Here is a 13,411-nt window from a genome sequence, read left to right as displayed (position 1 = left end):
TTTTCAAAAGTGAGCTCTGTCATAAATGAATCAAGTAGGCACACAAATATGGTGCCTTGGATAAGTTACACCTCCCTTGTTCAATACAGAGGTAGGCAACAGGCAGACTGGACAGTAAACTTTATGTCTAGTTTATCAAATGCGCTAGTCAAATCAGAATCACAGCATGACTATTCAATGTGTCTTTTAAAAACAATTGTGTTCAAAGTAAAAAGGGAGTTGCTTTGTTTTTTTAAAAAGACATTCTAAAATTAACTTTTTTAGAAGGCAAGGGAACTTGAGCAAATCTACTTGGGATGCACACAGGCAATAAAAACCCGAGTACAACTCAGCTAAACTGAAGGAAATAATTTGCAGCACGTTAACCGCTTATTTAAGCATCACACAAGTTAGAGCTCTGTATAGAGAATTAAACAGCACTCCGGCCAGGGCGCAGATATGGGGAGGGGGGCGCAATTTCAGTGGCAGAGCTTGCCCTGGGCGCCGTTTTCCCCAGCTACGCCTCTGCTGACTCAGTATAAGGTAGGTTCCTAGGTTCACTTTATTGTTGTCTAGAGATGCAGACAGAGGGAATGGGTCCCTAGACCAGCTTTTGATGCCACTGATAATGGTATTTTTTGGGCTCTCCTGGCTGGAACAGGCCTGGGAAGTGCTGGTTTAAGCTGACTCCAGTCTTTCCTGGAGGGGTGTTCCCAAAAGGTGGTGATAGGGGGCAACTGTTCCAAAGGTCACAGGAAGGCCACAATGTTCCACCTTAATGACACAATTAGTATAACCACAGTTTGGCTCTTACTTCATACATAGTAAATTTGCTTAAGTTTGTGCTGCGTGAAAAGAAGGCCCGAAGTAGCAAGAAGTAAAAACTCAATTGGAGAGAATAAAGAAAAAAATTAACAGTTCTTTATGATCATAAATAAATGAAACTTATTTACAATTTTTAGCACGGTTATACATAAAGCGAAATTTACCATTTTTAATATTATGAATGCATAATCCATTAAAATTGTAAATTTCCCTTTGTATACAATTATTTATAGTTTTTAATAATTATAAATAAGAATAGGCTGTGGAATGTTTGAAGCCTACTCTGAGAAGAGCAGAAGCAGATTCAGGAGGTCAGCAAGCTTTTCTAAACAAAACAATGACAAGCCTTCTCCCCTCAAACAAACTAACAGGAGCAGGGGGGAGTCTGAGGGGCTGGTTTCTCATTAAGGGGGAAGTCTCAGTGTGTGTCGGTGTTTGTTTCTTTCCAGGGCTAGCATTTGCCAGGGCTAGCAATGGGGGCTCTGCGGCATTTAGTTGTTCTTTCTCCCTTCCTGGAGGGGGACAGAGGGAGGAGTCAGCTAGGTGGGAGGGGCCACAGTCCTGTGAGCCAGATTCCTGATTCAGTTTAAAGTCTGCTCTCTAAATAAGAGGCGAAGGCCAGAGAAATTAGCGAACAGGGATAGGACAAAGGGCATTTCAGTTTTGTGTAGAGTTTAGTGTGCGGTGCAGCCTGAAATGAGTCCCCCCTGATCACAAGGAGCTCAGTGGGGAGGCAGGTACTACTTACACCTTCATATTCTTGGGAAAGAAAGTTTAAACTATTAAATAGCTGACCAATATAGCTAAGACCTAGCATTTTAATAAAGAATCTCCAAATACTCTAAACAGCCAACAAAACCAGTTATGAAGATAGGAAGCCAGCAGAGGAGGGGGCACTTCCCAGGTATTGCACAGTGTTGCATGTATGACTATTTGCCCCATGGGCAGAAGTCATGGGTGTGTGCTCGGCGCAAGGAGCTCCTGGCTCTCAGGGAATAAGTTTGTTACCTTGAGATCAAGGTGGCGGATCTGGAGAAGCTCAGAGAGGCATGAGGACGAGACCTTCAGGGATGTGGTAGAGGCATCCCACTCCAGGGCTGGTAGCTCCTCTGCTGTCAGGGATAATGAAGGTCTTGGGGAAGGAGCACATCAGTCTAAGGAAGAGGGAAATGCTTCCTTAGAAGGACCCCTTCTGTGGATGATGAGCCCATATCCTCTTGCACAGAGGATACTCCTCTGGGGGGGTGGGGGCCTCCTTGTAGTGGGCGATTCAGTCATTAGAGAGATGGGCCTGTGACCCACATGTTGTCCACACGTTGACTTGCCTGCCTGGTGCGAAGGTTGCAGACATCACAACGTCTAGATAGGCTGTTAGGCAGCGCTGGGGAAGAGCCAGCTGTCGTGGTGCATGTTGGCACCAACGATGTGGGGGAATGTAGTCAGGAGGTCCTAGAAGCTAAATTTAGGTTGATAGGTAGCATATTAAAGTCCAGGACCCCCACGGTAGCATTCTCAGAAATGTTACCTGTTCCATGTGCAGGGTCAGCGAGACAGGCAGAGCTGAGGGGTCTCAATGCATGGATGAGACATTGGTACCAGGAGAAGGGGTTTAAGTACTGGGACACATTTTGGGGCAAGCAAGGTTTGTACAAAAGGGACAGGCTGCACTTGAACCAAGATGGAACCAGACTGCTGGCACTTAAAATAAAAAAGGTCACAGAGCAGCTTTTAAAATGATGCCTGGGAAATAGCTGACAGGAACTGGGCGGTATCCAGTTTGGCAAATGCCATCCCTTAAGGTGCAAGGTTGCAGAAGATTCAGGTAAAACAGAAGGAGACAGAGAGTAATTGTCCCTATCCATTCCCAGCACAGTACCTGTCCAGTGGCTGTTGCTGGTGTCTTATCTTGTGTTTCTTTTTAGATTGTGAGCCCTTTGGGGACAGGGAGCCAATGCATAAATTAGTTAATTCTTTATGTAAACTGCTTTGGAAACGTTTGTTGAAAAGTGGTATATAAATATTTGTGGTTTGTTGGTTGTGGTTGAAAGGAAATGTGCTAATGGGGACATACAATAGCCCTTGGAATCAAAATGTTGACTGTGACTGGGAGTCGCAGAAGGAAATCAGGGAGGCATCAAGGAGAGGCAGGGCAGTAATAATGGGTGACTTCAATTACCCACACATAGACTGGGTAAATTCACAGTCAAATAAGGTCAAAGAGGTCTAGATATCTAGATTTCTAGAGATGCTAAATGACTGTGCCCTAGAACAATTGGTCATGGAACCAACCAGAGAGAAGGCAACCTTGGGCTTAATCCTGAGTCCATGGTTGCCAGAACCTGAGGGGTATACTCGTGTGTAACAGGAGCTGTAACCCAGAATTTGGCTTAAAAAGCCAAATCTGGTGGCACCCAGGACCTGGTATGTGATGTCAGTGTTGTGGACTCTTTAGGGAACAGTGACTATAGTGTAATCAAATTCAGCATACATGTGGGGAGAGAATCACCAAGGAAGTCTAGCACAGACATTTTGAATTTCAGAAGAGGAAACTTCTCCAAAATGAGGAGTTGGCTGAAAAGGAAACGGAAAGGGAAAATCAGGAGAGTCACTTTGCTCCAGAATGCATGGAGTTTACTTAAAACCACAATACTAGAAGCCCAGTTAGAATGTATACCAAAAAGTAGTGATGTGCACGGTCCGGAGAAGTCCGGACCGGCACCGAAGGGGGGCCTTGTTTCTAGGGCGGGGAGGGCTTGCTTAGCCCTCCCGCCTCCTTGCCCCCGCCAGCGCCCGTATTGAACAGTATAGGGGCGCTGGAAACCAGCCGCCCCCCCCCCGCCGCCGCCGCAGCAAAATAACCCCCAAGGTCAGCCAGCCCTCCCTCCCTCCCAGCTAGCTGCCCTCCCACCCACCCACCCGCTCGCTCACCCGCTCGAACACTGTATAAAAAACGAGAGGAGCTCCGGCACAGAGCTCCTCTCGTTCGGAAGGCCTCCTGAAGAATGGCGGCTTGCGCGCGCGCGCATGCGCGCGCCGCAAAGCACGCCGTTCTCCGGAGGCCTGGTCTACCCGCCGGGAAAGGGCCGGGTAGACCGGGCCTCCGATCGCTGAGTAGACCGGGCCTCCGATCGCTGAGTAGACCGGGCCTCCGATCGCCGGAGGCCCGGTCTACCCAGCGATCGGAGGCCCGGTCTACTCAGCGATCGGAGGCCCGGTCTACCCGGCGGGAAAGGGCCGGGTAGACCGGGCCTCCGATCGCTGGGTAGACCGGGCCTCCGGCGATCGGAGGCCCGGTCTACTCAGCGATCGGAGGCCCGGTCTACCCGGCCCTTTCCCGGCGGGTAGACCGGGCCTCCGGAGAACGGCGTGCTTTGCGGTGCGCGCATGCGCGCGCGCGCAAGCCACCATTCTTCAGGAGGCCTTCCGAACGAGAGGAGCTCTGTGCCGGAGCTCCTCTCGTTTTTTATACAGTGTTCGAGTGGGTGAGCGAGTGGGTGGGTGGGTGGGTGGGAGGGCAGCTAGCTGGGAGGGAGGGAGGGCTGGCTGACCTTGGGGGTTATTTCGCCGCGGCGGCGGCGGGGGGGGCGGCTGGTTTCCAGCGCCCCTATACTGTTCAATACGGGCGCTGGCGGGGGCAAGGAGGCGGGAGGGCTAAGCAAGCCCTCCCGCCCTTAAAGGCATACCCCCCACCCGGACCCGAACCAGGCAGGGCCGGACCGGTCCGGCAGTTCGGCCATTCTTTGGAATGGCCGCCGGACCGGTTCGGGCACACTGCTACCAAAAAGGATGAAAGGTACCACTAAGTCCAGGAGGATGCCAGCATAGCTAACAGGTAAAGTCAAGGAAACTATAAAGGAAAAGAATATTTCCTTCCGAAATTGGAAGGCCTGACCACATGAAGAGAACAGAATGGAACACAAACTCTGGCAAAAGAAATGCAAGGTAACAATAAAGGCGGCGAAAAGAGAGTTTGAGGAACATTTAGCTAAAAGCATAAAGGGGAATAACAAAAACTTCTTTACATACATCAGAAGCAGGAAACCTGCCAGGGAGGCAGTTGGACCATTAGACAATGAGGGAGTGAAAGGGATTATTAAGGAGGATATGGAGGTTGAAGAGAAGCTAAATAAGTTCTTTGCATCTGTCTTCAAGGCAGAGAATACTTCCTGAACTAAGCTTTTCAGGGATGGAGGCTAAATAACTGAGTCAGATAGAAGTGACGATGTTCTAAACTGTCTGGAAACTAGCAAATAGCCAGGGACAGATGGCATCCATCCAAGAGTCCTCAACGAACTCAAATGTTAATTGCTGACCTCCTTGCTAAAATATATAACTTATCCCTGCAATCAGGCTCTGTACCAGAGGACTGGAAAGTAGCAAATGTAACACTGATTTTTTAAAAAGGGGATCCAGGGGTGCTCTGGGTAATTACAGGTCGGTTAGCTTAATATCTGTTCCATGCAAATTGATGGAAAGAATTCTCAAGGATAAAATTGTTAAGCACATAGAGGAACAGGCCCTGCTGGGAGTGAGCCAGCATGGCTTCTGCAAAGGGAAATCTTGCCTCACAAACCTTTTGGAGTTCTCTGAGAGTGTCAGCAGGGGCGGAGCCAGCACTGGGCCAACGGGTTTAAAGAACCCGGGCCGGTGGCCAATCAGGGGCCGTGGTAGTTTAGCTCCTGAGCGGGGGCTGCGCGGCCCCTTCGGGAGCTAAACAAAGGCTGGCGCTGCGTTCGCAGTGCCAGCCAGGAGCAGCTCTTGCAGGGAAGAGCCGCTCCTGGGCTGCGCTGCAAATGCAGCACCAGCCTTTGTCTAACTGCTGAAGGAGCTGCGCGGCCCCTTCAGCAGTTAAGCTGCTTCTCAACTCCCGAACGGAGGCTCAAGGCTCCGTTCGGGAGCCAGACCACACACACCCGCGTCTGACATCAGATGCGGGAGCGTGGCTATCCCCTGCGTCTGACGTCAGACGCAGGGGCGGGGCTATTGAGGCGCCTGCCGCGGCCACACAAGGGCCGCCGGCGGGCTCTCTACGCCCCTGAGTGTCAGCAAGTGTGTGGATCAAGGTGATCCAGTTGACATAGTCTACCTGGACTTCCAAAAAGCTTTTGACAAAGTTCCTCATCAAAGACTCCTGAGGAAACTTAGCAGTCATGGGATAAGGGGACAAGTACATGTGTGGATTGCTAACTGGTTTCCCAGGGATCTGTACAGGGACAGTGCTTTTTAATTTATTCATAAATGATCTAGAAGCAGGGGTAAACAGCAAGGTGGCCAAATTTGCAGATGATACCAAATTCTTTCGGGCAGTGAAATCCAAAACAGATTGTGAGGAGCTCCAAAAGGATCTCTCCAAATTGGGTGAGTGGGCAACAAAATGGCAAATATGGTTCAGTGTTGGCAAGTGTAAAGTGATGCACATTGGGATGAAAAATGCCAACTTCAAGTATACACTGATGGGATCTGAGCTGTCGGTGACTGACCGGGAGAGGGATCTTGGGGTTAAAAGTGTCAACTCAACGTGTGCAAGCTGTGAAAAAGACCAATTCCATGCTAGGATCATTAAAAAGGGGATTGAAAATAAAACTGCTAATATTATAATGCCCTTATACAAAACTATGGTGTGGGCACACTTGGAGTACTACGTACAATTCTAGTCTCCATATCTTAAAAAGGACATTGTAGAACTGGAAAAGGTGCAGAAGAGGGCAACCAAGATGATCAGGGGCCTAGAGCACCTTTTTTATGAGGCAAGACTACAACACCTGGGGGTTTTTAGTTTAGAAAAAAGATGACTGTGGGTTGATATGATAAAGGTCTATAAAATCATGCATGGTGTGGAAAAAGTGGACAGAAATTCTTCTCCTTCCCACATAACTCTAGAACCAGGGGTCATTCCATGAAACTGATTGCCAGGAAATTTAGGACCAACAAGCGGAAGTACTTTTTCACACAACGCATAATCAACTTGTGGAATTCTCTGCCACAAGATGTGCTGACAGCCAACAACCTGGATGGCTTTAAGAGGGGTTTAGATAACTTTAGGCTTCCAGCGGCATCTGGTGGGCCACTGTGTGAAACAGGATGCTGGACTAGATGGGCCATTGGCCTGATCCAGCAGGGCTGTTTTTATGAATGCGCTTCTAGGCTATGGAATGTGCTCCCTATGGACATTCGTGGTTTAACATCTCTGGCAGCCTTCAAAATATCCCTGAAGACATATTTTTTCAGCCAGGCTTTTAGTAATCTCTGAAAGTTTAACATTTTTAAATTTCTGTTTGTTTGTTTTCTTCTTTTGTGTTTATTTTTGTGAACTGCCTAGAGCCTTTGGAGTCAGGTGGTATATAAATTAAATTAAATATTAATAAATATAATAACTAATAATGATGATAATAATTAATAATAAAGAGAAATTGTCTAAAATAGCCAGGGATAATGGGACTTGTAGGCCAACATTTGCAGGAGGGCCAAAGCCCTGCCTTATACAGATCCTTAGTAATGACTCAATGAAGTGTATTATGACCAAGTTTTCACATTTACTTAGACCATCATAGGGAGGAATCTCCTGAGTGCAAGGGCTGTTTGACAGTGGTGGGTTCTCCTTTTCTGGAGGTTTGCAAACAGAGGCTTGGATGGCCACCTGTCAGGGACGCTGTAGCCGTTTCCTGCACTGGACAGGAAGTTGGATCAGAAGACCTCCAAGGTCCCTTCCAGCTCTAGAATTCTTTGTCTCTAAGATTTTTGTCCCGCCAGTCAGCCCAAATAGCCTTCAAGGCACTTAGCAAGCAAATCTGGGGAATCTCTGTTGTTCTCACTTGATGTTCTTGCCTCCCATCCTCTTGCTGGCTCAGCAGGAAGTCCTCAGCCAGGGCCACCGCCTGGTTGCAGGTCTCTGGGCTGCCTCCCTTGACCCAGCTCTGCATTTCCTTTGGCAAGACAGTCAGGAACTGCTCTAGGATCAGGAACTCCAAAGTCTGCTGCTTTATGTGCCCTCCTGGCTGCAGCCACTGATGACAAAGTACCCGAAGTTGGTTGCAGATGCCTTGAAGTCCCTTGGCCTCTTTATAGGGGAAGTGCCTGAAAAGCTGGCGTGATACCTCTCTGCCAAAGGCACCCTCACTTTCTGTTTCTTCCTTGTGTCCCCAGAGTCAAGCCTGCTGCTACTGACCTGTTGGTGTAGTCCATGGAGCCCTAGTAAAGTTTGGGCCATCTGCTCTTCTGCAGCCTGCTGGCTAGTGACCATTAACCCTTCAGCGGGAGCCAGAGCAGTCTGACAGCCACTGCAAGGTTCATTCAACAGTGGTGAGCTTCTCCAGCCTGACTGAGGGGAGTCCACTGTCTTGAGAAACTCCTGCCATTGGACTTCTCATCTCTGAAGCTGCCCTTCAGCTTGCTCCCGTTCCAGCTGTTCTCTGGCACTCCTTTGCAGGAATTTCCTAATACTCCCAGCCTGAATGATGTGTGGGGCTTCCTCAGCCCCCTCTATCATTTTGGAGCCTGCTGGGTTGCCCTCCTCCATTTTAACTTCTGCCGGAAGCCCTTGCTCAAGTGGTGCAGGGAACTGGAGGCCGCCTTCTCTGCTGCCGTTATGTGTCAGGTCAAGATCAGCTTTATCCAAAGCCAGCCCCCAATTTTACTCTCAGCGCTCCTTCTCTCTGGTGAGAGAGAAATGGTGAAGATATGCAAGAGCTGGAGAAAGTTATTATTTATATTCATATGCTGTACCATCTTTCAACAGAAAAAGTTCTCAGAGCAGTTTACAATTTATTTATTTTTTGTAAATGAGAAGATGCTTCTCTTTTTCCAAAGGGCTCACAAGCTAAAAAGAAACACAAATGAGAGACCAGCAACAGTCACTGGTGAGATGCTGGTAGAATAGGGGCAGTTACTAATGATGAGTTGTGAGAAGCCCGAGTCTCACTATAATTGAGCAGACGGGTTCAAAGAACCCGGGGGGCCCCCAGCTCCTAAGGGCCCCCCAGCTCCACCCTCTCTATTATTATCTCTCTCACTCTGAGGGGCCGCCAGGGAGAGGGGCAAACACAGGCCCCCTCTCTCCTAACTAAGCCCCTGGATGCATGGACAATCTTTGTTCAGTGGTGTACAAAGACTGTAATGTAATGTACATCACTGTACAATTGTGTATAAGTGTATATCATTGTACAGCTGTGTAGATCCTTGTATAATCCACCCTCCACCCATTATACAATCTTGTCTAGATTGAATAAAGATGTATGGAGGGTAGATTGAAGATGGTTCCCTGTCCAAAGGGCCTCACAATCTAAAAAAGAAACAAAGGAGAGACCAGTTACCACAGAGAGGAGAGCTGGTCTTGGAGAGGAGAGATGGTCTTGTGGTAGCAAGCATGACTTATCCCCTTAGCTAAGCAGGGTCCACCCTGGTTGCATATGAATGGGATACTAGAAGTGTGAGCAGCACTGTAAGACCTTCCCCTCAGGGGATGGAGCCGCTCTGGGAAGAGCATCAGAAGGTTCCAAGTTCCCTCCCTGGCAGCATCTCCAAGATCGGGCTGAGAGAGATTCCTGCCCGCAACCTTGGAGAAGCCGCTGCCAGTCTGTGAAGACAATACTGAGCTAGACAGACCAATGGTCTGACTCAGTATATGGCAGCTTCCTATGTTCCTATGTTCACAGCCACTGCTGGAATAAATAGAACAGATGCTCATGAGAAGCCCTATTCATACATTATGTTTGATGCACAATCTCTATATGTTGTTTGAAAATACAGTTCTGTACACATGTATGGTTATTAACATATGTTCAGTCCAGTATTCCTTCTAACAGGGATTTCCAGATGTTGACTACAACTCCCATAATCCCCAGCCAAAGACCATTGCAGCTGGGGATGCTGGGAATTGTAGTGGATAACATCTGGGAATCTCTGTTAGAGGGAACACTGGTTCAGTCTAGTAGTACATGTCCTATCTTTATCCTGCATTTGAGAAGCCTGTACCCAGGTTCACTTTTAAAATGAATGCATGCACAATCATTCAAACAACAACATGTACATAGGCAAACATACAATGTAATATCTGAAATGAGCTTCATTCATTGCTCATATCACCAAACACACTCAGCCCCAAATCCAGTATTTGCTTTGTCTCTCATGCAGTCACAATCCACAACAGCAATGAATTTGCTACATTTCCTAAGATACTAAATTCAGATAATTCTGCCACAGAAGCAGAAGAAATTGTGCATTCTGCACATAGCATACAAGAAGAAACAATTGTATACATACTGTGAAGCGAACAGGGAATGGGGAAATGTTCTCCGTTTCCACATTTGTTTATTATGTTGTGAGGGTCTGCTTTGCTTCCTCACATCTCACTGCAGTGAGGCATCTCAGATTCAAATTATCCTCTGCAGTTCTAAATTGCCTATGGGCTGCTAAAGTGAAGGTAAAGTTGTGCCATCAAGTCAGTGTCAACTCTTGGCGACCACAGCGCTGCTCACTGAAAATTTGCAAGGAGGCATAAGATATTATCTTCCTTCCTTTTGCAGAATAAGAGCCATTCTTGAAACTTTAGATAACTACTTCCATGGACCTGGAAATACTATGGATCCAGAGGTGGTAATTTATTGAATATTAGTTTAGGACAGGGCCATAGCTCAGCAGAGTACCTGCTTTTTTCGATTGTGAGCCCTTCGGGGACAGGGATCCATCTTATTTATTTATTTATTTATTTATTTATTATTTCTCTGTGTAAACTGCTTTGGAATCTTTTGTTGAAAAGCGGTATATAAATATTTGTTGTTTACATGCAGAGGTTCCTGGATTAAATCAGCAGCCTATCTAGTTAAAAGGATCGCAGATAACAATGTTGGGATGGGAGACCTCTGTTTGCCTGAGACTTTGGAAAGACGCTGCCAGTCAGAGCAGACAATTCTGAGCTACACAGACCAATGGTCTGACTCAGTAAAAGGCAGCTTTAGATGAAAAACAGTTGCACCACTTTTGCAAAAAGGAGTTGAAAATATGTCTGAGGTAACTGGTTGTGTTGCCTTATTTCAGAATTTCCTAAAAGTTCTCTAATGCACACTGTTGTCTTGAATATTATAATATGGTACAGTTCTCCTTGCTTCTGCCATCTAAAGCACAGAAGTTTAAATCCTGTGCGCACACACCTGGGGAGTAAATCTCACTGGACGCAATGGGATTTACTTCTGAGTAAGAACTGCTCTAGTAACGAAAGTCAAAGAGCACAGTGAAAAGATGGGACTATGACCAAATGTAAAGAAGACTAAACTAATGGCAATGGGTACAGCAACCAGCCTCAGAATTGACAATGAAAACATTGAAGTGGTGGATAGCTTCTGCCTTTTAGGATCGACTGTCAACAGTAAAGGATCCAGCAGTCAAGAAATACACCACAGACTAGCACTTGGTAGGGCTGCAATGAAGGCCTTGGAAAGGATATTTAGATGCCATGACGTGTCTACACCTACAAAAATTATAATCGTGCACTCTATGGATGTGAAAGCTGGACTCTGAAGAAGCAAGACAGGAAAAGTATTGATGCTTTTGAACTTTGGTGCTGGAGAAGATTTTGAGGATACCATGGACAGCCAGGAAAACAAACAAATGAATCATAGAACAATCAATCCAGAATTCTCACTAGAGGCACAACTGACCAAGCTCAAAATATCATACTTTGGATACATTACACAAAAACCCAGCTCCCTTGAGAAGTCCATAATGCTGGGGAAAGTTGAAGGAAAGAGAAGAAGAGGACGACCAATAGCAAGGTGGATGGACGCGATTACGACAGCAATGAATGCAGCACTGAGAGACCTTCAAGGCCAAGTTGAAGACAGATCATCCTGGAGTGAATCTATCTATGTGGTCGCTAAGACTAAGAGTCGACACGACTTGACGGCACTTAATCAATCAAAGAACTGTACGCTCCATCCCCAACAAACATGCAGATATTCCTGTATATTTTAACACCTTATCTCTCCATTCACCTCCTGCTGGGAACAACAGGATAGGAAACTTTCACTTAAATATCTATATATCTATAAACCCAGCTCCCCCGCTATCTTTCTAGGCTGCTCTAGGACTCAGACCTCTATCATTTTAACCCTTAACTTTTGGAGAGACCAGAGTCAAAATAGAAAAACCGAGGAACAATTGGTGCTGGACTCTGTGAAGACCAGAATAGAATGGATTATCGGAGCGAAAGGGTTAAGGAAACTGAGCTGCTTTTCCTAGAGAGGCCACGAAGAATAATTGGAAAAGGGGCGTGTGTAACAGATAAGTACCTTTGCTGAGGCGGTTGGTTGCGTTAGCAAAGGAAGAAGCTGATGGAGCTGGCGTGGAGGGGTGAGCTTTTATTGCAAATGCATTTTCATTGCAAAGGAAGGGGATATCTGTTATTGTTTATTGCAGTATAAGTGTTTAGTTCCGTGTGCGAGAGAGACACACGGGAGGGGAGGAGCAGCAGGCAGCCCCCTGCACTGTTCATCTTAGTCAGGCATTCTCTTTCTTTCATATCCTTTATATTGCATAGTGCATCCTATTTCCAAAAAAGCTGGAAACGTTATGATCTTTACAGACAGAGAACCGGAGCACTTGCGGCTGAGTGGGAAGTACCAGCAGATTCAGGGTGATCCATACTTATGTCGGTGTTAAAAATAAAAATCAGAAGCAATGAAAAATCTAAGTGGCCAACACCCACAATTACTTCCCCAGCTTAGTCAAGGGATAGAATGCCCATGGGCTCTGCACAGTTAACAGACAAGCAGGTGGGGTGGAGCTAATGAAACTGGTGAATGTGGAGGAGAGGGCTTGAACAAAAATTCTCAGCTTGATGAATACTCCCTCAAGACAATTCCCATCTTCCCTTCTGTTTCTGAAGAGGAAAGCTGTCTATAACTCTTTAGTTTCTTACCAGCTTTTTCACACCTTTGTGTTTGAGAATTTTGTTTAAGAGTGGTATATACATATTAATAGTAAGGGGTTCCTGAGAGGCATGGAGTTTGACACGTTTAAGCCCCACTTCTGTAGGGGTTTGACCTCCCCTCCAGTAATATAAAAACATTTGTCTGTGTGTGAACTCTTATGAGGAGCATAGGGGGAAGTTGCACATAGAATATGTTAATTTTCTGATCATTTTAAGTATGTGCACACATACAGTCACAAAATAAATTCATTAGCTATAACCTATTTCACAACCCCTTTCCCTCCCCAAATGAAGTAAAATAAGTTACAGCAGGCAGTCCTGTCTTGGTTGCTAACTTTTGTTTTTTCACTATGCTTTGAAACAGACGCAAGTAACACTTGCAAAGCAACATTTTGTTGTATATATTACATTTATATCCTACCCAGAGCAGTGTACATGGTTCTATAGTGAAGAGATTATTTTTAAACCTTCAAATAGCACTCCATGCAGATATAACCTGAATCCCAGAAGGATGCAATTAATCAGAAATAATAAGTGTAAATGTATTGTTGATTAACATAACAAAACTATACAGGCAAGATGTTTTGGCTTCTGTCTCCTAATATCAATGTAGGCCGGAGAGGAGGAAGTACTTTTTGCTTGGTCAGATGCATTGCAAATGGCACAAACTCAGAGGCAGCCCTA

This window comes from Hemicordylus capensis, chromosome 2 (assembly GCF_027244095.1).
Source record: "Hemicordylus capensis ecotype Gifberg chromosome 2, rHemCap1.1.pri, whole genome shotgun sequence".
Classification (NCBI taxonomy): domain Eukaryota; kingdom Metazoa; phylum Chordata; class Lepidosauria; order Squamata; family Cordylidae; genus Hemicordylus; species Hemicordylus capensis.
This window is presented reverse-complemented; position numbering follows the sequence as displayed.